At 42.9% G+C, this 26,097-nt stretch overlaps 1 long non-coding RNA gene across 3 annotated transcripts in view; it reads right to left on the minus strand.

Annotated features, from left to right (window-relative positions):
- Positions 1-14,074: 14,074 nt before the first annotated feature.
- Positions 14,075-26,097, minus strand: part of LOC125157648 (uncharacterized) — a 423,940-nt gene continuing 411,917 nt past the window's right edge. For 2 of the 3 annotated variants that reach the window (XR_007149029.1, XR_007149031.1), the window contains 5 exons: positions 21,185-21,263; positions 19,824-20,067; positions 19,225-19,364; positions 15,708-15,811; positions 14,075-14,156 (listed from right to left, as the gene is read on the minus strand). This is a non-coding gene — a long non-coding RNA (uncharacterized LOC125157648). Of the gene's footprint in view, positions 14,157-15,707; positions 15,812-19,224; positions 19,365-19,823; positions 20,174-21,184; positions 21,264-26,097 lie in introns of all 3 variants that reach the window. The other variant, XR_007149030.1, reaches the window with a different exon arrangement.

Consider the following 26,097-nt stretch of genomic DNA (forward strand, 5'->3'; position numbering starts at 1 on the left):
CTTTGAGCAGGGTAGAGGGCAGAGAAGTGAATACTCTTTTACATTACTTTTGGAAAGCAATTTGGAAATACGTCCGAAGAATCGCAAAACTCTTCATCGCTTTTGAGCTAGTTGTCCCATTTCTGGAAATCTATCTTGAGGAAATAAAAGAATACGAACATGAAGATAATTTACAACCTCTCAAAATTGCAGGGATCTAAGTGTGCAACAGCAGACGATCGTCACTGAAATATTATGCAACCACTGAAAACCAGTTTGGAAAAGCCTAGCAACATGAGGGAATCCTTGTGATACAGCACAACTAAGAATTCCTGTGCAGTTGGTAAGAGACAAAGGAAGGTCAGAGTGTGTGTGTGTGTGTGTGTGTGTGTGTGTGTGTGTGTGTTGGGGCAGGAGAAAAGCTGGTGAAGCATCTTAGGAATAGTGGAAAAGGGTCTTGAATGCAATAGGATGCAAAATGAAAACAGCGCAATGGTACATTTGAAGCTGAAGGGCAAATCTGATAGGTCTTCCAGATGGCCTACGTAGGGATGCCGGTGAGGAGAGAATATCGTTGGCCCTGTGTATTTAATTGTTTTAATGTTTCTTTATTTGACGGAGACAAAGAGAGAACAAGTGGGGGAGGGGCAGAGAGAGAGGGAGACAGAGAATCCCAAGCAGGCTCCACACTGTCAGCACAGAACCTGACGCGGGGCCTGAGCTCACGAACCACGACACGAGATCATGACCTGAGCTGAAATCACGAGTTGGACGCTTAACTGACTGAGCCCCCTGGGGGGCCCCAGAAAAGTGATTTTTAATGAGCAATTGGATGTGGGGGAGATGGTCGAGAAGCAACAGTCAAACACAGCTTCAAGAAGGTCATTTTCCAGCTTGAAAGCATTCAACTGCCTTTCCCAGCTTGTAGCAATAAGTTCAAAGGGCTCAGCCTGGCCCTCCAGACCTGCGAAGACAGAGCCTCAACCCACTGGTCTTCTCTTGCTTCTGACTTACCACGTTACCAGCCACGAGTCCCGGCCATTCTGCAAGTGTTGCCGCCATTGTTCGCGCCATTTCACGGGCTGGGGATTCCTCTCACGTGCCTACTTTGCCCACCTTCAAAATCTGCTGTGAAGACTCCCTAATCATCCCCGAGCGGTGAGCGCTCATTTCTTTGAGTGCCCACAGTGCTCTGTCTGTATCCCTTTTGTGTCACGTATCTTAGACTCTTCTCACCAGGGAAACCAGTTACCCTAAAAACCCATAAGTCAAGTCAGGCCACTCCATGCACAAAACTCCGCTGTGGCTGCCATCCCACTCGGGTGAATGCCAAAGTCCCAACAATCCCCATTTCGACGTTTCTCAACCAACGCCAGCCACACATTAGATTCACGTCGGAAACTATTCTTTAAAAATCCATGCCCGAGCCTCACGCCAGACCAAGTGAATGGAATCCTTGGGGGTGCTAGTTTTTAAACCTGCCTAGGTGATTCCAAAGTGATGCCAGGGCTGATTGCGAACCACAGAGCTAAAAACCTGAGCTAAAGCTGCAAGAGGGGCCGATTAACTGCTGCTACTTCACTTTGTGAACGAGAGGCCCATTCTGGACTAAGGGTTGCCTCTTACCGTTAGCATCTTCTTCCGGTCCTCGCCTCAACATCTAGCTTCTTCGGACAAGTAAATCAACACAGAAGAGCTTACCTAGAACACGGTCCCCCTCGGAAGCTGTCAGTTTCAGTGGTTTAGAAACATAAGTTTTCTTCTGAGGAACATTATGAGCATAGCTTTATCTGCAGAAAAACAAAGCCTATTTATTTATTTATTGAAAAGTTTATGTATGTATTTTGAGAGGGAGAGAGGGGGTGGGGAGGGGCAGAGAGACGGAGACAAAGAATCTAAACCTGCACTGTCAGCTCAGAGCCCAACACGGGGCTTGATCTCACGAACCCTGAGATCATGACCTGAGCTGAAACCAAGAGATGACATTTAACTGACTGAGCCACGCAGGTGCCCAAAGCAAAGCTTTTTTTTTTTTCTTAAGTTTATGTATTTATTTTGAGAGAGAAAGAGACAGAGGGGGAGAGGGAGAGAGGGAAAGAGACAGAGCAGGGGAGGGGCAGACACACAGAGAGAGAAAATCCCAAGCCGGCTCTGCATCATCAGTGTGGAGCCCGATGCGGGGCTCGAACCCACAAACTGTGAGATCATGACCCGAGCCAAAACCAAGAGTCAGAGGCTCAACCAACTGAGCCACCCAGGCATCCCCGAAACGGAACCTTTTCAAAACAAATATTTGATTCAAGTTTATCAAAATTACAGTTGCCACAAAGCCAAATTGGTGAGGGGAGCAAGTACCCCGTGGAAGAGAACCAGCACCCTCTGCAAGGGGCTGAGGCAGCCCGCGGGGAGGGGCAGCCTAGGCAGGTCAGCCAGCGTGCAACTGGTCTCTTACCCTGTGTCCTGGCCTCTGTGGGGCAGCGGGGCACCTCGGCCCCACTCCCGCGTTCTAGGATTCTCTCGTTGTGGTCTTGTCTTTGGAGAGCTGTTAGCTGTTCTTGTGAGGGGGACTGAAGTCAGTTATATCACCCCCTTGGTGACATAACTCTGAGAATAAAAATGCGAGAAACATTGGCCAAAATGAGGCAGTGAAATGAATCTGATGAAATGCAGAATAATTCGGCAAACGTAAGCCAAATATTTAAGTACTAGGGACAGGAGGTTTGGCGTAGAAGCAGCATATAGAAGGGATATTTAGGGGGTTGAGTGTCAGTCAAGAATACAACAGTTTTCAAACTGGAGCATGCATTTACAGTCAGCAGGAGGGCTTGTTAAAGCAGTTGGCTGGGGCTCCACCCCCTAGAGTTTCTAATTCAACGGGTCTGGGGGCCAATGTGAGAGTTTGCATTTCTAACACATTCCCAAGTGAAGCTGATCCTGATGCTGCCCATCCAGGGACCAGGGCTTGAGAACCACTAGTGTAGTATGAGCGCCAAAAAAAAAAAGTTACTGCAAATGTAGGCAGCAGAAGCAAAATTTGTGCAACGAAATAGGGAATAACGTAAGTATTCTCCATTAGTTCTAATAGGCATCCACGGAATAAGCGTCATACCCAGGAGTATGACCAGAGATGAGAAGGAGTAATGGTGAAGGGACTTGTGACCACGTCATACAAGGAACTTGGGGAGGAACAGGACCGTGTAATTTGGAAAGGGTAAGATTTAGGTAACACACAAGAACATTGTTCTTTTTCAAATCTCAAAAGGGCTATTACTTGGACAAAGGGCATTTATTCTAGGTAGTCTCAAGGAGCAGAGCTAGAATCCATGGCCAGACATCTAAGGAGGCAGACTTCAGTCTGAAGTAAGACAGATACTTCTAGCAGGTCAAGCTACCCTGTGTTACACTGAGCTGCTTTCCAAAATGTTGAGCTCCTATCAGTTGAGATATTTAAATACAGACCATATTCAAGTACCATATATGGAGTTAGGAACAAATGGCCTCCCTGGCTTCTTCAGACCTGAGAAATTCTATGAGTACGTAAGTATAGTTCCCTTCAGTTATATAGTCTGGCTAATGTGAGACTACTGCGTTCAGAAAAATAAGGTCAAACTAAAAGACGGCATCCAAAACATGGTATCGCTCAATCATGGTTGAAAATATGAGACTAGAATTCTTTTTTAAAAAGTCTATACTCAATGCATTTTGAAGCTAAAGGGAGGAAGTGGATTCAATTCGAGGTATCGAGGCCAAACCCAGCCAGACTGCGAGGCAAGAAGGGAAAGTGAAGAGACAAGTGAGTATGACACAGTGAATATGACACTTCTACATATAGAAGTTGGACTAAATGCAGGCAAGGAAGCAAGGCAGGTAAAAATTTACTCATTCCGTGGAAATTTACCAGCCACAGCAAATATTTCATCTCTCTTCTGACATGTAATATTAACTGCAGTTATGTATGAGCTCAAATTTGATGTCAACGATCTGGGAATTGATTAGAGTTAAGAGAACTCATGAGGATTGCAGGTCAGACAAATGTGTGTGTCATCGGTGCGGAAGTAGTAAATCAGTCTGAGGGGGAAAAAGAATAAAAATAATAAAGAGCATGAGATCGAAGGTTGTCACTGTAAAAATACTACTTGACTAATCTGGGGACCCAGCCCTCAGAGGATGACAAGGATTTGGGGATACCAGGTCCATAATGATGCCTTGGGCAAAATGGTGAGGTCTGATCCCACAGCCTTTTCCAATTCAAAGGTAAGCTCTTTGCCTTCTTCCCAATCTTGGCCTTTTAGTCCTCTGTGTCTTCCTGTTCTTCCCTGACAATCTATGCTGAGAAAAGAATTGTAATGCCGGCCCTTATACTCCATTTTGAATGAGGGAATATGAATGTGTTATGATACACATGATAAATACAAGTATTTCCCTTATTTCTAATTCAGTTTAGAAATTTTAGATCATTATTAATAGATTTTAAGGCATCAGGAGCAAATGTGTGAACAATTTGGGGCAGACAGAAGTCTTTCCTCAGAGTCACCAAAAAACAACCTTCTCTCCACTTCCTCAATCAGCCTTAGAGCAACAAGGACCACATCAAAAGCACTGGGGAAATCTTACTGGAGTCAGTTCCAACATAAATCACTTGAATTTGGAAAACAGCACCAAAAAATAGCACCATTGGGTGCTAGGTCTTCTAAAATAAAAAAATGTTAATGTCTATTTATTTTTGAGAGAGACAGAGAGAGAGGGAGAGAGCAGAAGCAGGGGAGGGGCCAAGAGAGAGGAGACACAGAACCTGAAGCAGGCTCTAGGCTCTGAGCTGTTAGCTCAGAGATCGAACCCGTGAACCTTGAGATCATGACCTGAGACAAAGTTGGACGCTTCACTGACTGAGCCACCCAGGCACCCCTGAAATAAAATTTTAAAAGAAATGTAGGTGTCATTTCCCAGTGACAACTGACGTTGTTCCAATTATTAATTGAAGTGTTTGGATTCAGTTGGCTAGTTAGCTCAGTTGTTGTTCAGAAGGTCACTGTGGTAGATCAGTACAATGGGTTCAATTCCTACGCATGGCAATAAGAACCGCACACTGTCAGAGCTGGAAAGGCCATTGGGAACCAGCTAGTTCAAATCCTTATTCTCTAGATGTTGAAAACACGGGACGCCTGAGTGGCTCGATCGGTTGAGCACCTGATTCTTGATTTCGGCCCAGGTCATGATCTCACAGTCTTGAGATCAAGCTCCACGCTGGAGCCTGCTTGGGATTCTCTCCCTCCTTCTCCCTCAGCCCCTCCCCGACCTGTGCTTTCTCTCTCTCTCAAAAAAATCGATACTATTAAAAATTAAAATAGAGGCCTCAGGGTGGGAAGGGAATTACCAACTTCACAGGATGAGTGAGTAGAGGAGACAGACTACGAACACCACACTGGGCTAACATGGTTGCATTTTGCATTCACACATGGAACCCATGCCCCTGAACGGAGGGTGACTGACCGTCCAGCTCTGCTTGCCACTTTCTCAGTCTTCGCATTGAAAATCCCCTGTCTTGGGAAAAGCCTCAGTCCCAGGGAAACCGGAATGGTTGGCCAGCTGTAGCAACCTGACCAGCTCTACCAAAAATACATGCCAGAAGGTCAGAGAGGATTGGCCCAGATTGTACAGGCGTACCCGACAAAATTCACTATTGGTGCCAACTTCCAGCGGGTCAGGGGCTCTTAAGGTCATCCTCCTGGTCTTCCTCCTCTTCTCCCTCCTGCCTAAAATCTACATATTTGACCACTGAAAAGTTTTTAAAGGCATAAGAGCTCATAGGATGTGCTCGGCGTTAGACTAAACGTCGAGAATTCAGCAGTGAACAAAACAGATAATCTCTGACCTCGTGGGGCTTACATTCTGGTTAAAGAGACAGGCGAAACCCCCCATAACTTTGCAAAACAGAGAATATATCAGCTGGTGGTAAGTGATACAGAGAAAAAGGAAGCAGGTAAGTGGTGGGGAAAGCGTTGTCTGGGAAAGCACTGCTAGTTCAGAGAGTCGTCAGCAAAGGCCTCTCTGAGGCGCTGTAGTTTTATAATTGACCGACTCTTCTCCGACATTATTTCAACTATCCAGGCATTTTCAAAGAGCACTATGATCAGATTAAACCTCAGTTTATATCCCCATTCAGTTCACTAGAGTCCTTCACGGCAGCGGCAGCAGCAAAATATTTTAATCCCTCCGTCGGGTCCCTATAACTGCTATTTCACTCGTGGCGTTTGCTGTGTGGGGGCATTCATCCTTGCATTGTTTACGCTTCCGGATGTTAGGGGAAAATAAAATTAAGCTCTACTGAATGACAGTACCTGACAAAGCGTCTGGGGACACAGTATACGTTCACTAAATGTTTGTGGAATGAATGAATGGACGTATAGAAATTCAAAATCAAAGCCTTTGCTCTATTCACATGTCACTTGCTCAGTGAGGCCTGGTGTGATTTCCATACTTGGAATTCTTTCTCTCAAAAAGAAACATTAAAAATATAACTGAGAAGGAGGTTAGTACAGGAGAGACAAAGTGTGAATGGGGGAGGGGCAGAGAGAGAGGAAGACGCAGGATCCGAAGCAGGCTCCAGGCTCCGAGCTGTCAGCACAGAGCCCGACGAGGGGTTCGAACCCATGAGCCGTAAGATGGTGACCTGAGCCGAAGTGGGACACTTAATTGACTGAGCCACCCAGGCACCCCCAGTTGTTTTTTAAAAAAATCAATGTGTAAAAGAATCCCGGACTTTCTCTCAAATCCACCTCCTCTTCTCTAAATCAGCTGCCAGCACTTCGGCCATCTTTCATGTGGACTATTATGATGGCCTCCTAATGGATCCCTCGCCCATCTCTCCAATGGAGGTCCTGCATGACATTCAAAATAATCCTTCTGAAGGGAAGGCTTTATTATGTTATTTTGTGACATCCATATTTTTAGGGTAATGTCCAAGCACCTTCTCCTAATCTCTAAGACCCAACTTAAGATACTTGCTACCTCTCTCTTCGGCTACATGTCCCTTCCCTTACTTACGCAAACTTTAAACCCCATTTCTCATGACCTAAGCCAGCCCCCTTAAGCTTAACCCAAGCAAGTGTACTGGACTTGCCCAACTAAAGGCAAATCCATTCTTCAATTTTTTTTTTTTTTTTTTAAATTTTTTTTCAACGTTTATTTATTTCTGGGACAGAGAGAGACAGGGCATGAACGGGGGAGGGGCAGAGAGAGAGGGAGACACAGAATCGGAAACAGGCTCCAGGCTCCGAGCCATCAGCCCAGAGCCCGACGCGGGGCTCGAACTCACGGACCGCGAGATCGTGACCTGGCTGAAGTCGGACGCTTAACCGACTGCGCCACCCAGGCGCCCCTTCAATTTTCTTAAGCTATCCATAAGCCTTGGAAGCATCCCTTTGCACACCCCACACCTAATCCATCCATGAATCATGTTGCCTCTGCTTTCGACATAGGCCAGATATAAGCACATCTCAATGCCTCCACCCCCATCTCTGGTCTGCTTCTACTCCTCTAGCCTTTCTACGGTCTGGTATCCACAGAGCAGCCAAGGTAACCTTTCAAAATACAACTCGGGGACAAGCTCTTCTCTTGCTCTTAACTCTCTGACAGCAACCATCTCACTTGGAATAAAATCCAAGTCCTCACCATGGTCTACAAGGCTCTCCATGGCCTGATTCCTATCCGGATCTCCCACATCACTGCCTGCCACTCTTTCCGTTCCTAACTGAGCTCTGCTCACCCTGGCATCCATATTTTCTTAGATCTTAGTGCCAGTCCCGCCTTAGGACTTTAAATGTGTTGGCTGTTCCCTCTACACCACATGCTCTCTTACGTCACTCAAATCCCTACTCAAATGCCATCGCCTCAGAAACTGCATTTGAAAAGCCTGCTCCAGGAGCACCTGGGTGGTTCAGTTGGTTAAGCATCTGACTCTTTTTTTTTTTTTTAAGTTTATTTCTTTACTTTGAGAGAGAGAGAAAGAGAAGGAGAGCAGGGGAGGAACAGAGAGAGGGAGAAAAGAGAGAATCCCAAGCAGGCTCTGCGCTGTCAGCCCAGAGCCGGATGTGGGGTTCGAACTCACAAACCGTGAGATCACGACCTGAGCCGAAATCAAGAGTCTGGCGCTCACTGGACTGAGCCACCCAGACGCCCTGACTCTTGATTTCAGCTCAGGCTTTTGATTTCGAGCCTCTCATCCAGCCCCGAGCTGACAGAGCAAAGCCCGCTTGGGATTCTCTGTCTCTGCCCCTCCGCCACTTGACCGTGTGTGTGTGTGTGTGTGTGTGTGTGTGTGTGTGTGTGTGCTTTTTCTATCTCTCTCTCAAAAATAATAAAACAAAATAAACTTAAAAAAATAAAAGCCCTCTCTCCATTCTCTAACCTCTTATGTTGCTTTATTTTTTCTTCATGGTACTTACTACCATCTGACATTGTAAGTTTATTTACTTATTTGTTTATTGTCCAGACCTCTCGCTAAAATGCGAGCTCTCCCAGGGAAGGGACCTTGCTTCGTTCACTGCTCTGTCTCTGAAAACACTGCTCTAACCTGAAACACAGCAATGCGCCTAGAACACAGCAAACGACAGATAGTTGTTCTCAGTGAATGAATGCTTTCCTTCCTTTGCATATGTTGTTTTCTCAGACTAAAATGCCTTTCTTCACCTTTTGCAAAATCAGCAAAGCTATTTTCAAAATCTAAGTCAATTGTTTCTTCTGTGTAAGGCACCTCAGTGACCTCTCTCCGACTTACTCCATCCCAGGCTGGGAGCCCCTAAAGGGGACAGAGAATATGTAGATTTTTCTGTAGTCCCCTATTTCTTCTGCCGGACTGGCCACATACTTTGCAAGCCCTCGTGAAAAATGAAAATGTCAAAACGTAGGGCACCTGAAGAAATTCAAGATGGAAACAGCAGAACATAACCCAAGCATGGCTTCCTTCTGTGCATGGGGCCGCATGTGACTCCACAGGTGACACGCCCAGAGCTGCTCCTGCTCCTCGGGTCATCAAAGGAGCTCTTTCCTTCAGTTTCCTATTCGCAAGTCTGTGCTCCTCGGAAGCTCTCCTTACCCTCCTCCCAAACGCTTACCTTTATGCACACTTATCGTACAACATTGTAATTTTCTCTCTCATTTTTTGGTACTTTTCTGTTTATTTGTCACTGCAGCCTACTTTGAGTTCTACCAAAGAGCAACGTTGACTGATCGGCCACAGAGCCTGACACATAGCGACCCAGTAAATGCCTGTTCATCAAAAAAGGGTCTGCGGAAAAACCTAGCCCTCCATTGTAATCCATACGAAAAGAAGTTTTGTGGATATATATGCAAACAGCTCAAAACAACTCTCCTAATATTGCTGAGCGAGCCCGGGGTGCTTGACACAAAGGACTACGTTTTCGGAAGACAATTTTTTTTGCTCTCTCCATCCCAGCATTCTGAAGATAATAATACCAAGCCTTTGAACTTTGTGAATTCCAGATGAACTGGGTTTGTGCCACATGTATGTGTACTTTGATGAATTTTAAAATGGCACCAGCTAAAATACTGACGTGCAACATTTGGGATAGGAATTGAAAAGTAATTTAGCGGGGCGCCTGGGTGGCGCAGTCAGTTAAGCATCCGACTTCAGCTCAGGTCACGATCTCGCGGTCCGCGAGTTTGAGCCCCGCGTCGGGCTCTGGGCTGATGGCTCAGAGCCTGGAGCCTGTTTCCGATTCTGTGTCTCCCTCTCTCTCTGCCCCTCCCCCGTTCATGCTCTGTCTCTCTCTCTGTCCCAAAAATAAATAAACGTTGAAAAAAAAATTTAAAAAAAATAAAAAATAAAAGTAATTTAGCAGGAAAACAAGTCAAGTCCACTCCCCACTGATATTTAATGCTGTTTTGACTCCCTTGGCAGCCTCCAACACATTAACTTCTATCTTCTTTCGCTTCCCCCTTAGTATATGGTCTTATCCTTATTTTCTGTGAACCACGAGAGAGAATTTGCTAGTCTCCTATAGTTTTATTGTCTGGTAAAATAAATGCTCTGAACATAATTGCATGGTTTTCTTAAAGGTAAACAGTTGTTAAAATTCAGAACCTAATTGGATAATTAAAATTTCAAGAAAGCATGACAGCAATTTCCTTTGTATAAACTGTCTTTAAAATGATGCTCCCTAATCTTATTTTTACTGTTCATGGCATTTAGTTTTAGGCAGAGACACTATTCTGAGTTGTTAGTTTACGTAGAAATGTAGTGAAAGGCCTGGTCACCAGAGGACATTATTAATTCATAATGCAGCCTCACTGAGCAGCTCCAAGTGCATTCTCGCACTGAAACACCACACAGGCCCCTTCTTACCCTGATTTTGTTATATTGAAGCTCCGGCCTTTAGCTAGCTCTTACAGTAGCTACATTAATAATTGAGAAATTATCTAAGCAGTTCACCACGGTTCATCAAAAAACCCTGAAAAACAACCTCTTAAGGGTGGACTATTCCAATCTTGTGCCAAGGGGGGGGGGGGCGGTATTCTATAGCATCCATACAGATAGAAAAGAACAGACCTGGTCTGAAAAAAGGTGGTCTATTAAAAATCTACACTAAACATCATTATTAATGATGCCACATGTGAAGCATCGTCCTTAAAATCTGGAGGGAGACGAGGAGATTCACCATCTCCGCTTCTAGTCTAATTTGTACTGTAAGTGCTAGCCGGTGCGGTTAGACAACAGGAAAAATAATTGAAGGTGTAAGAATTGGAAAGGAAGAAACAAAACTGTCATTATGTACAGCTGATTTGGCTTACGGTCTACAAAGAAAAGCAAAACTTACCTCAAATTATGAGAAACAATGAAAATTTAGCATGGAGACTATATATAGAATCAATATATGATATTCACAAGAAAAAAACATGCATTTACATAGCATTTTTTCTGAGTCAGGTGCTACCATGAGCACTTTAATGATCTTAACTTCAATAATCACAACAGCCCAACCATGTGTTGTCCCCTTGTGCACTTTAAGAAACTGAGGCACAGAAAATTTTAGTAATTTAAAGAAATTTACACAAAAATAGTTGCAGAGCCAGGATTCAAACCCAGGGAGGCTGCATTCAATGACCAAGCTCATAGTCACCGTGCTATATAGTCCATTGTACTGCTATATCCTTGAAGCAGAACTTAAAAAAAAATTTTTTTTACATGTGTTCTATAATATCAACAAAAAGAAACCTCCTCAGAATAAATCTAATACCATATGATTTCACTCGTATGTGAAAATTAAGGAACAAAACAAACAAGGAAAGGGGAAAAAAGAGAGAGAGAGAGAGTGGCAAATCAAGAAACAGACTTTTAACTGTAGAGAAACTGATGGTTACTGGAGGGGAGGTGGGCGGGGGAAAGGGTGAAATAGGTGATGGGGATTAAGGAGTGCACTTGGGACGAGAACCAAGTGTTGTCTGGAAACTAATACTACACGTTATATCAACTAACTGGTATTTATTCGTTTAATTTTTTAAAATGTTTCAATGTTGTTATTTATTTTTGAGACAGAGAGAGAGTGCGTGAGCGGGATGGGGGCAGAGAGAGGGGGAGACAGGGGATCCGAATCGGGCTCTGTGCTGAGAGGGGAGAGCCTACTGTGGGGCTCAAACTCATGAACTGTGAAATCATGTCCTGAGCAGAAGTCAGCCCCTTAACCAACTGAGCCACCCAGGCGCCCCGAGTAACTGGAATTTAAATAAAAAACTTTAAAGAAAAGATGGCCAAGGGGTACCTGGGCGGCTCAGTCGGTTGAGGATCCATCTCTCGATTTCCGCTCAGTTCATGGTCCCAGAGTCCTGGGATCGAGTCCCACGTTGGGCTCCGTGCGGAGCATGGAGCCTGCTTAAGATTCTCTCTCTATTTCTCTCTCTCTCTCTCCTTCTGCCCCTTCCTCCCCCCCCACTCTCTCTCTCTCTCAAAAAAAAAAAAAAAGGTGGCCAAGACTCTATAGAGAAAACTGTAAAATGGCATTGAAATACATTAGTAAGAAGAGCTAAATAGAGACATGTACAATGTTCATGGAAAAAAAATGATTCAATACATAAGATATTTCTCCCAAAATTGATCTATGGATTCGATTAAATACCAATTACAATTCCAACCAGGCTTTTCAGACAAATTGGCTGTCTGGTTCCAAAATTTGTATGAAAGAACAAAGGACAAAAATATCCAAGGTCCTAGTGAAGACGTAAATTAAGGTGGGTGTACGCACTTTGCTACTAAGCTATAGGTCTTAAGGCCGTGTGGTGTTGGGAGACAGAGATGGAAAGAGACAGACTGACCCATGGAACAAAAAGCGAAAGCCCAGAAGGAGCCCCAGCTCCGACTTCGCCTTGAGGCTTTTGCACAGACTTTTCCCTCTGCCTGGGATGCTCTCTTCACTTTGACATCTTATTCTCTCATCATCTTTGAGTCTTTACTCACGTGTCACTTTTCAGGGAGGCCTTTCCCAACTACTCTACATAAACTTCACCTTTCCTCATTACCTCTCTTCTCCCTTCTCTGCTTCATTTTGTCCACTGCACTTATCACAATCTGCTAACTATGTGCTTGACTGATTTGTTTATTTGCTTTCACTCTCAAAAATGATCCGTGAAGGCAGGGATCTGGATGTCTCTTACTCCCTGCTGTGTTGTCAGGTGCCTAGAACAATGCTTGGTACAAAGTAGCCACTATTGATTGAGGTAACGGATGAACGGTTGAGTGAATCTCTGACTAGTGTATAAAACTTCCGGTCTGTCTCAAACAACAGTCCCCCCATCTTGTTCTTGGATATAATACTGAGCGTTCTTCAAAGCAACTGTGCCTAGATGGCTTATTAGGATATTGCTTTTGTGTTTCGTTTTTATTGCTGAAGTACTTTTGGGAGAGTGGGGTATAGGGGCAAAACATTTCTCCCTTCTTCCCGTCTACGTTCTTTGACCGGTCCAATCATCAAATTGGCCTAAGACAGATTTGCAAGAGAAAAACAGATTTTATGACAGACATATGGGAGCCCCACAAAGATGTGAAGACTCAAAGGCAGTCAGGCAATTGAGGCTTATATGCAGTCCTGAACCAAGGAGAAGGGGGGTAGGGGTCTGGGCTTCAAAGAGAGGAAGATAATTTACAGGAAGAAGAGAAGAGCAAATGTTTGGTAAACAAATATTTGCCATGCTATGCACACAAGTCTTTCTGATACAAGCAGTTATCTCTGGTAATAGCTCTCTTCTTGGTGTAGGCCCCCCATCTAACTAAATTCTTTTGGGCAGCTAAAGAGGAGAGGGAAAGCTTTTCCTGAGTCAGCTGCATCGAATTTAGCCTTCAGCTCAGAACAATCCACATGCCCAAGTGGCACATTTTGGGGCGGTGCGTTCTGTTCCTCCTCAGGGGCAAATATATACTTTTCTCTCTCAGCTCAAGAAAGCAGGCAAACTCTTCGTATTTGGGGTGTTTGCTTTGAAGGGAAGGAGAATTTGCCACCCCAGAGTATGCCCCTTTGACGTAAGGGTTTTTTGGGGCTAGCTGTTTTGAGCAACCGCAGACACAGGAGAAGCTCTGAAAAGCCAGTAGAAGTGACCCATTTGTAAGGGGCGTTTACTCTGCTAAGGGAAATCTCCATTTATAAGGCTGTCCTCCTGTCTGTAATGGAAGAGGACGGTGATTCGAAATCTCTAGAAACACACCAGTGGGGAAGGAAGGCAATTACCTAAAGGTGCCGAACAGCCATACCCTTGTTCACTGCGCTTTGCCTGGCCACCTCCCATAGCTGACTCCCCAGTCCCTAAATATCTTTCTTTTGTCTTTAATACATGGTATTTAAGGTGGTAGCTTGGCCCATTTGGGGGAGTTGCTCAGTTTTCCTAGGTCTCTCCCATGGATACAGGAAGTACCTATGTTATTAAACTTCGGTGTGTTTTTCTCCTGTTAATCTGTCTTTTTATTGTAGTGAAGAACCTAGAAGGGTAAAAGGAAAATTGGTTTCCCTCCCCTACAGCTTCTTTGTCTAAGGACGTTGACAATCTTGTTCCTGTGTCCATCAGATTCAAAATCCAAAATTACAGAGAACCTGGAAGATACTCACATACACAGGATTTCCTTTTGGAGTTTGTGTCCAGGTGACAGACCAGTGTTAAGACCAAAGCCCTTTGACCTGGAAGAGAGAGGGTACGCTTTACGGAAAGGAGATAAGCGTATCACCCTTTCCATGTCCTCTTGTATGGCATACTGCACAGTGCATTATCGAGGACATTAAATAAGGTACAGTCTGTAAACATGGACGTCTAAATCAACTGCAGATGAAATTATTTCTTTCTAGAAACTTTAGAGCTGTTTTTCAAATAGCTTTTGAACTATGCTGGTCGGCAGTTTCCTATAAAAATTACTTCAGTATGAGGGACACAAGCACCCCCACGTTTATAGCAGCACTATCAACAATAGCCAAAGTATGGAAAGAGCCCAAATGTCCATCGATGGATGAATGGATAAAGAAGATGTGGTGTATACACACACACACACACACACACACACACACACACACAATGGAGTATTACTCGGCAATCAGAAAGAAGGAAATCTTGCCATTTGCAACTACGTGGATGGAACTGGAGGGTATGATGCTAAGTGAAATTAGTCAGTCAGAGAAAGACAAAAATCATATGACTTCACTCATAGGAGGACTTTAAGAGACAAAACAGAGGAACGTAAGGGAAGGGAAGCGAAAATAATCTAAAAACAGGGAGGGGGACAAAACAGAAGAGACTCATGAATATGGACAACAAACAGAGGGTTACTGGAGTGGGTGTGGGAGGGGGGATGGGCTAAATGGGTCAGGAGCACTAAGGAATCGACTCCTGAAATCATTGTTGCACTAGATGCTAACTAATTTGGATGTAAATTTTAAAAAATAAAAAGTAAAATAAAAAAAGATGTAAAAGATAAAAAAAATACTTCAGTATGAATTAGTGAGACACGATTTGATGTTACAAGCATAATAAAAACCAAGGGTGAAAAAAATCACCCTGAATTCATCCTGAAACAATAACTGAAATAAAGAAGGAAGGAATCTATACAAGTTAGGAAAAAGAGCAAGAATTTCTAAAACACAAGCAATATCAAATTCTTGCCATCCTGGCAAGGGAAAGGGTGCCCAGAGCCAAATTTAATTTGGTTTTAGTTGCAACTAAACTTTGTGCCGTTCCTTGCAACAAGAGATGTGGGGCTCATTAATACTCACTTCATGAGCCGGACCACTGGGTTCCTCTGCTTGAAACACTAACGATTTCCCATTGCCCTCCAGATAAAGCCCCCGCCTAGTGCATCCAACATCCCGCTTCACCATCAGGCACCTGTAAGTCCTCGCCCTTCCAGTGCCCCTTATATTAAGTTCCCAGTCAGACCTGCGGTTTCCCACGCGAACCATCTGCCCTTACCTCTCCTCTCTGCCCATGTTGTTCCAATGCCTGGGATAGACCATCCACTTCCTTGTTTTCCACGAGGGAGCTAGCACATCTTTCAAGGCTCTGCCCCGGCGAGACTTTTCTTACCATCCTATCCCCACGGAAGGCCACGCTAACTCCTCTGCACGCGCCCAGCCCCCTGCGCCTGCCTATCACAATGCTCATCACGCTTGTGTAACTGACTCTTCCTCCCTCTGTCATCCTGGAGCTGTGAGCTCCAGAAGGGCAAAAGTTGTCAGTCTTACCTTTTTATCCACAGTGCCTGGCAAGTAGTAGACGCTTTATGTATTCCTCGCAGCCTCAGAACGGCAGCAGGCATCTTTCATCACTGGAATGAAGTCATCCACTACTGAAACACAAATGCACTCATTACTATAATATTAATTTGCGCCAAGGTTCAAAGAATTCATTAAGCCTGCTTTGGAATTGGAGAGACTTTTTCAGGAATCACTGAGAAATAAAACACGGAAAGGTCTGAAGAGAAAACAGTAGTCCTGTTTGAGGAATCTGGCTGCATTTTGGGTTTTCTCTGTGGGGTTTTGGGGAAACTTCTTCAGGCAAAATGTATCACGAATTATGCATGCTCTGCTTCAGAAATTAATGATCAGATCTAGGAATACTGCAATGTTGAGAATTTCAACTCTCCAAGCAATATTTCATCTTTACTCACAAATATATGCAGAAAACAAGCTGATATTAAATATTTTTTTTATCTTATGACATTGGGATACTGCTTTATTAGTATTTTTTAAAGAATGAAGAGTCTTCATTTTCATTTAACTTTTTTCCAACATCAGCCATGAAAATAAATTATGAGGGACATATAGTTATACTTGTCATTGATCATTCTTCCTTTTTCCATTCTCTTTCTCTTTGGCCAAGAAATGAAAGATAAGGCAATAATGGAGGAAATGGAAACATATCTGTCCATCCAGAGGATTTGGATTTTTATAGGCTATAAATCACCTCCATAAAAAATGTAAATTTCAATGTCCTAATTGAAACCTTCATCTCCAACGTAAAACTTTATAATATTAATTTTTATATCCTTCAAAAAATAGCTATAACGTGGTTATTAATTTCTATGGAAAGAGAAAAATGTATGGAACACACAATGGACAGCTCATAAAGTGATGTATCGCATGGCAAAAAATGTTACAGTTACTGAATGTTAAAACTATATTTGTTGTGCCTTTCCAGAATCTAGTAGAACTGTGCTGGATGAAGAGGGTTGAAGGGGAGCACAATCTTTCACCCCAAAATATGCATCTTTGGCATATTACGTAGGGGCCAAGGGCAGCCCCCCCCCCATATGCCATTTTGTAATAAAGACGATTGTGATGAATGCCAACAGGCTCCTTCAGTGACCCGCCTCGAAACAGCCATAGGCCCTAACCAAATACAACCAGGCACAGTTCCTAGGATTACAAAAAAAGGGGGAGCTCCATCCAACCCCACACTCCCTCGCTCCACTCTATAACTGTGGCCCCTCGCCACCTTCTCTTGGCAGGCGGACAGTCTCTCCTTTGCTATCCTGCCCCAACTCTCTTGCGGTGTATACAGTAAACTTTTATGTCTTTTGTTCTGCCATGGGTGAATTCTTTCCCCACCCGTGCTGCCGGCCGCCACCCAGAGAGCTCCACAGAAAAGCTCTTTAACCTTCCTGACAACCGCTTAAAGGCATTTAGATAGAGGACCTGCCTCAGGAAGACAGCTATCACTGCAGATAACTACATTATTTTAAAAATATATTTATTGGGGCGCCTGGGTGGCTCAGTCGGTTAAGCGTCCCACTTCAACTCAGGTCACGATCTCGCGGTCCGTGAGTTCGAGCACCGCGTCGGGCTCTGGGCTGATGGCTCAGAGCCTGGAGCCTGCTTCGGATTCTGTGTCTCCCTCTCTCTTCTCCCCTCCCCGTTCATGCTCTGTTTCTCTCTGTCTCAAAAATAAACGTTAAAAAAATTAAAAAAATATATCTATTTATTTTGAGAGAGAGAGAGCGTGCGAGCCCCAAGCAGGGTAGGGGCAGAGAGAGAGAGAAAGAGAGAGAGAGAGAGAGAGAGAGAGAATCCCAAGCAGGCCCCACACTGTCAGTGCATAGCCTGACCCTTGGCTCGAACCCACAAACTCCGAGATCATGACCTGAGCTGAAATCGAGAGTCAGATGCCAAACTAACTGAGCCACCCAGGTGCCCCGATAACTACATTATGATATGCACTTAGGTAGGGCAGATGAAGAGGAGCCTAGCAAAGCTTGTTTGATCAAAGTCCTCTATGTCCCATTGTTTCTGGGTGGCCCAGCAAATAAATATTCCTTTACCAGGATTTATTTTTTATCATCTCCCCATGAATCACAATCCTTCCCTTTGAAGTCCCAGACCCCTACCAACTTCTCCTTAGTTCAGGATGACATATATACCTCATTTTGCCTGACTACCCTTGGAATTTCCATGTCTGTGTGGATCCCACATACATATAAAATTAAAGTTCATTTTCTTCTGTTAATCCGTCTCATGTCAATTTGATTCTTCCTCTGGCTAGAAGGACCCTGAATGGAAGAGGACATTCTTACTCCCAGACAATTATTTTGAGTTGGTTATTTTTAAGAAACAGCAGACCTAGGAAATGGCTAGTAAAAGTTACCCTCGTGTAAGGGCTTTTCAGGGGAAATCTCTACTTGTGTGTCTCCCTCTTTGTATCAGAAATACAAGGATGACTCTAAGTCAGTCTTAATATTGTTTGCCATGCTTTTTCGCTCCCCACCACCACTATCTTTCTTTTACCTTGAGCTGGAGATGCTATTTAAGGTCAGTAGCTTGGGCATTTCAGCCAGTTGCTCCGTTTTCCTGGGTATCTCCCGTGCATGTTATTGCGCGTGTTTATTTTCCTCCTGTCTGTTTTTGAATTTTTAAATTTGTATTTATTTGTTTATTTATTTGAGAGAGAGAGAGAGAGAGAGAGAGAGAGAGAGAGCGTGAGCAAGGGAGAGGGGCAGAGGGACAGAGAGAGAATTTTAAGCAAACTCCACGTTCAGCATGGAGCCCAGCCCGGGGCTCAGGCCCACGACCCTGGGATCACGACCTGAGCTGAAATCAAGAGTCAGGCACTCAACCGAATGAGCCCCCCAGGCACCCCAATCTGGTTTCTTATTACAGGAACGTCTCAGTCAAGAACCTGGAAGGCTAGAGGGGAAAGTTTTGTCTTCTCCACTCCACAGCCTCAGTTTCAAAGGTACAAAATGGGGATCATGGTAGTACCTCCCTAAATAGTTGTTTTAGGTTTTAAGTGAGAAAATGAAGCATTTAGCCTAATGTCTTAGCTTACGACGAGTGCTTCGTCACTGCTAACTGGGTGAAGAAACGAATGCATGTGTGAGAACTACGGAATGCTGAGAGGAGTGAGACGGTACTTTTGAGAAGTGACGTCTAGTTTGAAAGACAGAAAGGCACACGTTGCAAATAAGTGCTTATAGATGGTAAAAACTGCAAAATGATTGAGGACTAACCAACATAGATGGTACAACATGATAATCTACGCAGACAGCCGACCTTGTAAATATCAGCAGAATAACATGGAGGCGGAGCACCGGGGACAAACAAAAGGTCTCGTCTAAACGAGGCATTTATTGGGCCAAGTGAAGGATTCCTCAGGGTTGTACAGAGGAAGAAACACAAATGTCCCTCTACTCTTCTAGACACCCCCCCCCATTATAGAAGAGAGATGAATAGGAGAATAACAAATATAATTTAATTTTATACATACAGAGGCCCCAAAGTTATGAGACCCAGTCGGTCAGGCAATTGAGGCTTATATGCAGTCCTGGACTGTGGAGAAGAGGGTAGTGGTTTGGGACATCCAATGGGATGAAGACAATTCACGGGCAGAGAGGCAGAGAAAATGTCCTATGTAAAAAAAAACAAACAAAAAAAACCAAATGTTACTTTTGGTAATAGCTCTCTTTCTGGTACAGGTTCCCCATCTAAAAATTTTTAGGCAGTTAAGGGGGAGGTAAAGCTCTTCTTGAGTCTGGGGCCTTTATTGTCTTCAGCTCTAAACAACCCACATGCCAAAGTGGCACGTTTTGGGGTAAACTGCCCCGAGCCCCATCAGTTCTCTCCTCTGAAACTTCCCTGAGAGTTTCACATATTAAAAGCTGAGCTGATGGCTGTGGCGAGCAGAACCGGGTTAGTAGCTAAGCAGTAGATTGCTCTATATCTCTGAGAACAGTTGTGACTCATTTCAGAAGGCATTAGTGCAATCGAGCTCCCAAAGTTAGGCCTATATTGCACAAGCAATCAGGTATTTAGAAAGAGGCATTTCTATGGCAACGAAAGCAATGGTTAATGATCGGAGCAGAATACCATCTCAGTTTCTGAGTTTCGAAGGCAGCCAGTGGAGAAGAGTTGTCGATGTCCAGCTCAAAGCGTCTTCAGATGGAGCGAGGGCTGGCGGTGGCAATTTGACAGATTTTCCCGGTTTGTAGTTTGAATGTCTCTGGTGATCTTTCTGAGTGGCCCATACAGCAACACGCATGGAGATTGTCTATACCCGAGCTCTTGCGATTTCTCTGACGTTGAGATCACGTTGTCTAACTAGCTTGCATGGCTTTGGAGAAAGTGTAGTTTTAGTTCCCGATAATTTCAACTTAGAAAGGGTGGGAGAAAACTTGGACATGTTGGTTTGGAGAGTCGTAGCCAAACACTAGAGGAAACTAAAAGAATTCAGGATCTAGTCCAGTCTGCAGGTAGAAAGCAAAATCTCAAAGACAATGAACAAAACTAGAATCTAAAATCCACAAGTACATGTTATACTTTCTAATGAAATATAATCTTTCTCTCTACAATCATCCACATTTCTTATCATTGATAAGCATAGTAAGACTAATTTGTTTGCAAATTAAGTCTGGTTTTCTGAACTTGGCTCGATTATTTACATAATTGCAGCAAAATAGCAATTGACATAGAATCTTTTAATCTACTTTGCTGGAACTTTTCATAAGGAATTTCAGGTTGGACTTTTTTTTTTTTAATTCTATTAAAAAAAAATTTTTTTTTTCAACGTTTATTTATTTTTGGGACAGAGAGAGACAGAGCATGAACAGGCGAGGGGCAGAGAGAGAGGGAGACACAGAATCGGAAACAGGCTCCAGGCTCTGAGCCATCAGCCCAGAGCCCGACGCGGGGCTCGAACTCCCGGACCGTGAGATCGTGACCTGGCTGAAGTCGGACGCTTAACCGACTGCGCCACCCAGGCGCCCCTTTTAATTCTATTTTAAAGAGAGAGGAAAAGCAGGGGAGAGGGGCAGAGGGAGAGAGAGAGAGAATCTTAAGCAGGCTCTATGCTCGGCGCAGAGGCTGACATGGGGCTCGATCCCACAACCCTGGGATCATGACCTGAGCCCAAATCAAGAGTCAGACCCTCAACCGACTGAGCCACCCAGGTGCCCCTCAGGTTGGACTTTTAAAAGCCTCTCGAGGCTAAGAAGCCAAGCCAAGGACTTGCCATTAGACTTGCCTGTAATATCTATAGATGTGGGAAAATGCTTCTCTCCTTGAAGTCCCCCAAACACCCTGAGGTTCCTGGGCCGGCCAGAAAGCGGCCTTCCTTAATCACTTGGTAAGGCTGCTGGGAACCCTGTAAGCAAGGTACTGGGCCAATATTTCCAAGGAGCTTTATTGGTTCCATAAAAGCAACTCTAGTTCCTTAAAGCTGTGTGGCGTACCTGAATGTGTGCATGCCTCTCTCAAATATGACATTCCAGTCGAAGTCTTCATAATATAACCAAAGTTTCCAGGCGTGCCCTGTTACAAGAAGAAGAGATTCTTACTGAATTTATGAAATAACTGTACTGCCATGAAAATATAAAAATACTCATTGAGAGTTTGTAAATTCTGGAGGGATCAGATAGGGAGAAAAAGATAAATGTTTTATCTTTACTCTAAGTTACAAGTAGCTTAAGAGAAAAGAGAAAAAGTTTTCCTTAAATCTGGAAAGCAAACCATTAAAAAGCCCAGCGATGTTGGGGGCACCTCAGTTGGTCAAGTCTCTGACTTGGGATTTTGGCTTAGGTCATGATCCCACAGCTCATGAGTTTGAGCCCCGAGTTGGGCTCAGCACTGACAGTGTGGGGCCTGCTTGGGATCATCTCTCTCTCCCTTGTTCTCTGCCCCCCCCCCAAAACTCATGCACACGTGTGTGAGTGTGTGTGTGTGTATGTGTGTGTGCTCTCTCTCTCTCTCTCTCTTTCTCTCTCTCAAAATAAATAAATAAACCTTAGGGGTGCCTGGGTGACTCAGTCAGTTAAGCGTCTGACTTCAGCTTAGGCCACGATCTTATGGTTCGTGAGTTCGAGCCCCTCATTGGGTTCTGTGCTGACAGTGCTGAGCCTGCCTAGGATTCTCTGTCTCTCTCTCCCTCTCCCCAAATAAATAAATAAGTAAACTTAAAAACAAACAAACAAACAAATAAAATAAAATAAATAAGCTTTTTAAAAAAGCCCAGCAATGTTTTAAATAAAAAGTCATAAAAATTATAATCATCCTCAGTTCCATGTAATTAATTCTGGTTGATCCTGATCTTCTGTTAGAAGTTCTTCGGAGGCATCAGTTTCTCCTTTAGGGTTCTATAAATTCTTACTCAGTTCAGTAGTATGATCTAAAAGTTATCAGGAACTTGTATTCTACCTTGCCTGTTATATTCCTTTCCATGAATTTCTCTGTAAATGAAACACATTTGAAGGAAGCTTTTAAAAAAGCATCTTAGCTAAACAATATCTATAAATGACAAAAGACTTGAAATGGCCGTGATTAAAGATTTGATAAGAGCCCATTACAACATAACTGATAAGGAAATTTGGCTGTTTCTGTGACACACAATATTTTAAGATAATAATTAGCATTATGACTAATAACAATATACCAGGACATGTCAGAATTTTATGAATCTTATACAATGTTTAGAACAGTATTAATAACATTCACCCATACCATATAACCTAGGAAGCTTTATCACCACTTACTAACAGCACTTCCCATGTAATTTAATATATCACGTAAGTCTAATTAGGGTAACATCTCTCTTTTTACAAGGACAGAGAAGAATCCTTTGAGGCGTCCCAGGGACCCTCTGATATTTCCCAAAGTTAGTTTGAGGTCAAAGACTTTAAAATTTGATTTTGCGGAAGTTTGTCAAAAACATCAAAAAGGGTTTAAAACATTTCGCTAAATAAGATCAAAACAATACTTCGTTATCTATTTGACCAAAGCGACAAAGACTTTACAGGCAAATATGGAAGACTACATAATTCTAAGCAAAACTTAGCTCTTTTAATATTAAGAGGACTAGGTTTACTTTAGTAATCAAAGACCTGATAAACACAGGAAATTATTTTGGCAAAATACAGAATCCTTGTTTTCTAGGCAGATTAGTATAAAAGGTAAAGGAAAACCTTTCATAATCTCTTATCAGAGGCAGACCAATAGTCCAAACAACTTTGTCCTTTTAGCAGATGAAAGAAAATTAAGTTCCAGTTTTACGCGAGTACATTATTGATATTAAAGCTTATTTTTAAAACCCTTACAACAAATTCATTCAATTTCATCCAGCTTAATCACACGTAAAATTTCTTTCCCAAGATTCCTTTCTCAAAAACCTTCTATAAGTTCCTGTGTCTATTCTAGTTTGTGCCTTGTTTTATTTCCTATTCAGAAATAATCAGCTTTACTTTAGAACAAAATTACTTTCTTTTCCCTCAACAAAAATGCATCCTCATTCCTCACCATCTTTCTTACCAAAAACATACATCCCACTTACCTTGTATACAGAGTTGTTTCTCTTATTATTTCTAGTAGCTTGAATTAAATATATTAATTAGAATTTTTAACCCTTAGAGGGGTACCTGGCTGGCTCAGTTGGTGGAACATGCAATTCTTGACCTCGGGGTTGTGAGTTTGAGCTCCACACTGAGTGCAGAGATTACTTAAAATAAAATCTTTAGGGGCGCCTGGGTGGCGCAGTCGGTTAAGCATCCGACTTCAGCCAGGTCACGATCTCACGGTCCGTGAGTTTGAGCCCCGCGTCAGGCTCTGGGCTGATGGCTCAGAGCCTGGAGCCTGTTTCCGATTCTGTGTCTCCCTCTCTCTCTGCCCCTCCCCCGTTCATGCTCTGTCTCTCTCTCTCCCAAAAAAATAAATAAATGTTGAAAAAAAATTAAAAAAAAATAAAATAAAATCTTTAAAGAAAAAGAATGTTCATCCCTTAGAAACTTTAATTTGTGGTCTGTTATTCCAGTATTCTTTAGATTGGCAAATTTATGAATACATTTCATAATTTCTAGAAACATTCATTTCCTCACAGTTCATTTTTAAAAACGTGGGCCAAAAAAGTGGACATTTTTACCAATAAGGCCAAATATCTTTAGTTCTTTTGTAAAAAGAGGTCAAAGGTAGATAAACTTACACTTCCTTAGCCTTAATTTTTCAGTGTATTATCGTATTTGGAAATGATCTAGACATTAACGCAATTCTATCATTTGGTTTAAGTTAATAAAACTTAAAAGTGGAAGGTCACGGGGGAGATTTGGGTAACTATTTTGAAGTAGACATAACATAAAATATCACTGCTAAAAAAAATCACCTAAAAACTCTTATGTCATTTACATCTTTTGTTCTTTTCTTCTTTTGAAATTTTTATTGAAATTCTAATTAACATACAATGCAATATTGGTTTCAGGAATAGAATGCAGTGATTCATCACTTACACACAACACCCGGTGCTCATCCCAACAAGCGCCCTCCTTAGTGCCCGTCACCCATCTAGCCCATCCCCCACCCACACCGCTCCATCAACCCTCAGTTTGTTCTCTATCTTTAAGAGTCTCTTGTGGTTTGTTTACCTTTCTCTTTTTCCCCTTCTTCCCATTTGTTCATCTGTTTTGTTTCTTAAATTCCACATATGAGTGAAATCATAGGATGTTTGTCTTTCTCTGCCTAACTTATTTCACTTAGCATAATATACTCGATTTCCATCCACGTTGTGGCAAATGGCAGAATTTCATTCTTTTTGATGCCTGAGCAATATTCCACTGTACATATATGCCACATCTTCTTTATCCATCCATCAGTCAATGGACATTTGGGTTCTCTCCATAGTTTGGCTATTGTTGATAGTGCTGCTACAAACATCGGGGTGCATGCACCTCTTCAATTCTGTATTTTTGTATTTTGGGGTAAATACCTAGTACGGCAATTGCTGGATCATAGGGTAGTTGTATTTTTAGTTTTTTGAGGAACCTCCATTCTATTCTCCAGAGTGGCTGCACCAGTTTGCATTCCCACCCATAGTACAAGAGGGTTTCCCTTTCTCTGCATCCTCACCAACACCTGTTGTTTCTTGTGTTGTTAATTCTAGCCATTCTGACAGGTGTGAGTTGATATCTCATTGTGGTTTTGGTTTGTATTTCCCTGATGATGAGCAACATAGAGCATCTTTTCATGTGTCCATTAGCCATCTGGATGTCTTCTTTGGAAACTGTCTATTCATGTCTTCTGCCCATTTCTTCACTGGATTATTTGCTTACTGGGTGTTGAGTTTGCTAAGTTCTTTATAGATTTTGGATACTAACCCTTTATCTGATATGTCATTTGCAAATATCTTTTCCCATTCCATAGGTTGCCTTTTAGTTTTGTGGATTGTTTCCTTTGCAGTGCAGAAGGCTTTTATCTTGATGAGGTCCCAATAGTTCATTTTTGCTTTTGTTTCTGTTGCCTCTGGCAACATGTCTAGTAAGAAGCTGCTATAGCAGAGGTCAAAGAGGTTGCTGCCTGTGTTCCCCTCTAGGATTCTGATGGATTCCTGTCCCACATTTAGGTCTTTCATCCATTTTAATTCATTTGTTCTCAACAACCATGTTTAGATAAGTTACAAAAAACTTTGTTAGATATTAGACAGTGTCAGTCATCACCCCAAGTTATTTTCCTGGTTGACGAATATTTAACAGAGATTTCATAAACTTGTTTGATTAGTAAACCCATGTGGAATAAAAGCTTTATATTTAATGCTGATAACCCTAAAGACATGCTTGTTCTAATCAAACCAACAATCTTCAACTTTTATTTGCCAAAAATTATTCTAGATTATATGAACTTGAAAAACATTTGGTTTAGTTCCTATTTCTGAGACTTAGAAATACTTAATTTGCAAGTGCTTATTCTTAAGTCAATTGAATGGAGCTCTTTTACAAATTAATACTGCCAATACCATATCTATAGCATATATACACAGACATATATACAGACAAACTCGTCTTATACCTTCCGTTTTAAAATAACATAAAACTCACTAGTTAATAAGTAACAGCTAGAATAAGTTAAGTTTATCTGTTCAGATGGCTAAAGCTTTTTACTATTTGTGCAGAAGACTTTTAAGATTTGCATTTGTCCCTGGAAGTAATGTTAAAAGTTTGCGGTCTAGGGGCGCCTGGGTGGCTCACTCGGTTGGGCGTCCGACTTCGGCTCAGGTCTTGATCTCACAGTTCGTGGGTTTGAGCCCCGCGTCGGGCTCTGGGCTGACAGGTCAGAGCCTGGACCCTGCTTGGGATCCTGTGTCTCCTTCTCTCTCTGCTCCTACCCCACTCAC

This window comes from Prionailurus viverrinus, chromosome X, assembly GCF_022837055.1.
Source record: "Prionailurus viverrinus isolate Anna chromosome X, UM_Priviv_1.0, whole genome shotgun sequence".
Taxonomy (NCBI): Eukaryota; Metazoa; Chordata; class Mammalia; order Carnivora; family Felidae; genus Prionailurus; species Prionailurus viverrinus.